Genomic DNA, 2,542 nt, shown 5'->3' with positions numbered 1-2,542 from the left:
TATGGAGCTAGAACAGTGACAGTAACCTGTAGTATTGAAAATAAAAATTGGCATTGAAACAACAAATATTGGTACTGAAAAATGTTGAACTGAAATATAAAACACAAACATCAAAAAGTAATAATCTCACAATGCTATTATTTTATTTCACTTTGACATTTGTTTGTATTATGATAGGTTTTTCAATGTCAATCTACATTTTTTCTTGATGTCTGACTTTTTTCAGTAACAGTTTTTTTTTTTACGCTGTCAGGATTTTTACAATGTCACTGGTTTTCAGTTTCAACTTTCTGTCACTGTTTTGGCGTAGGGAGGAGGGGCCTGAGGGGAGGGACAAAGAGGGCGTGGTTTACAGGTAATTTGCATATGATTTGCATACTGTGAGAGACTGCACCTCCACAGGCATCCTCACAGATTACCTATATCTGCAATGGCTTCCACAAGTTCACCTGGAACCTCCAAATCTAAGTAAGTCTGTTTTTCTCTGCCATTTTTTTCACTTAGAAGCAGGCTGGTTTAGTGTTAACTTTTAATGTAGGCCTAAGCGGTGTTGTTTTGGCAGAGGTTAGAACTGTTCATCCATGGTTAGCACACGTCAGCTAACTTGTGGCTAATTGTAGCTAAGTCTCCCATGAACAAGCGCTAACGCTAGCTAATACCACATCAGCTAGCCCACTTGGGGGTTGAAAGTGATATTAATAGTGCACTGATGTGTCAGTCTTTAAGAGGGTCACCTGCTAGATCCCTCCAAACCACTATATATTTGTACCACGCCTCCAGAGGGACCTTGACACTTTACCAGACTTCTCCAGGACCCTGTGCAGCTTCAAAATGTTGAATTAAACCTTCTTTTTTTATTTTGTTTGGATATTTATTATGGCCATATGTGCATAAAAAATAAAATGCACACCTAAAGTGTGCATTTTATTTACAAAAAAAAGTGTAATTGTTTTGTGAAGTATTATAAAAGCAACTGCAGTCTTTTAATAACATTACTTGTCAAATACAGGATATACAAGATCTTTTCTTGGAGGGGGACCATGACAGAGTGACAGAAGAGTCTGCCAGTGGAGTACTTTTACCACCCATCCAGTGCCCTCTGAGGCTGCAGACCATGGCAGAACTGAGGGCAGCCATTTACCCTGTGACTAACTCCTAGTACAATGGCGGATAGCTTTGCAAGACTGCACTTAACTATGTGATTCTTCACACATAAACATGGCAGGATAACACAGGAAAACCATTTTGTTGTTTAAAATGACACATACCACTACTACTTTATATGTAGTACTGATTTTAATCCTTAACAGTTTTTGAAATGACATGCATTTATACTATGGACTCCAGCAAAACAGTTAAATCTGTACCTTTTCAATGAATAACAAATAAATATATTCAAGTAAGAATTTGACTCTATATTTCATAACAAATTACAGTAAATGCAATGATAATGCATATGAGGGTTAATGTGTACTGGTCTATGCAAAAGGGTACAAGTCCCATTTCATGACTTAAACCAGTGTAAAAGTGTAAATAGTCAAAATCCACAGGCTGATGTTGCAGAACTTCCTGAAGCCTTCTCAGCAGTCTCTCCATAAACTGCCTCCCAGTCGAAGGTGCCTGTAATTATACACAACTTAGTGAAATCAGATGAGAAATGTAAAGGTTATGCCTTTAAGCCAGAAATACCTCAGACATACTAGTTTTTGTTTACAGACAAATTTATACATTTATGTCCAAGTAAACCTTTAACCGATAATATCAGTTAAACAGTTATAAAATATTGTACTGGACTGGTTTACATGATAATGTTAACCGTTATGTTCAGTTAAGGCAGTTTTTCAGTAACTGTGTTTTCCCAGTTTTAGGAAATGTCAGTGAACGCGTTCTGCCTGTGTGATTTGCCTAGAAACCTGTCAGTCAGCAGCTATACTTGTGATTGGAGGATAGTTATGGGGGAGGGGCGTTAACGTTCCGTGCCTGTGTCGGCAGGTAGAGAGAGCGGAGCTCGTTCTCTTAAGACATCCATGACGGAGCTTAATGAGAGACGCAAGCGAGTCAAGCCTCGCAACAAAAACAATAACACTGGCCTTAGACTTATAAAGGACACGAATTACTGTTATTATAAATACTAGATTATAGAAGATAGATTGACATCCCCAGCCGGAGACTTAGCTACAATTAGCCACAAGTTAGCTGACGTGTGCTAACCATGGATGAAGAGAACAGTTCTAACCTCTGCCAAAACAACACAGCTTAGGCCTACATTAAAAGTTAACACTAAACCAGCCTGCTTCTAAGTGAAAAAAATGGCAGAGATAAACAGACTTACTAGATTTGGAGGTTCCAGGTGAACTTGTGGAAGCCATTGCAGATATGTGGTTATAACACATGGATCTGTGGATGCCTGTGGAGCTGCCTTCTCTCCCAGTAGCCTATGCAAATTACCTGTAAGCCACGCCCTCTTTGTCCCTCCCCTCAGGCCCCTCCTCCCTACGCCAAAACAGTGACAGAAAGTTGAAACTGAAAACCAGGGACATTG

At 39.2% G+C, this 2,542-nt stretch overlaps 1 long non-coding RNA gene across 1 annotated transcript; it reads left to right on the top strand.

The window, feature by feature from the left end:
• Positions 1 to 270: 270 nt before the first annotated feature.
• LOC120546288 lies at positions 271 to 1,226 on the top strand. The gene is made up of 2 exons (XR_005636853.1): positions 271 to 468; positions 1,010 to 1,226. It is a non-coding gene; the product is annotated as an uncharacterized LOC120546288 (long non-coding RNA).
• The last annotated feature ends 1,316 nt before the right edge of the window (positions 1,227 to 2,542 follow it).

This window comes from Perca fluviatilis, chromosome 18 (genome assembly GCF_010015445.1).
Source record: "Perca fluviatilis chromosome 18, GENO_Pfluv_1.0, whole genome shotgun sequence".
NCBI classification, from domain to species: domain Eukaryota; kingdom Metazoa; phylum Chordata; class Actinopteri; order Perciformes; family Percidae; genus Perca; species Perca fluviatilis.
This window is presented reverse-complemented; position numbering and strand designations above follow the sequence as displayed.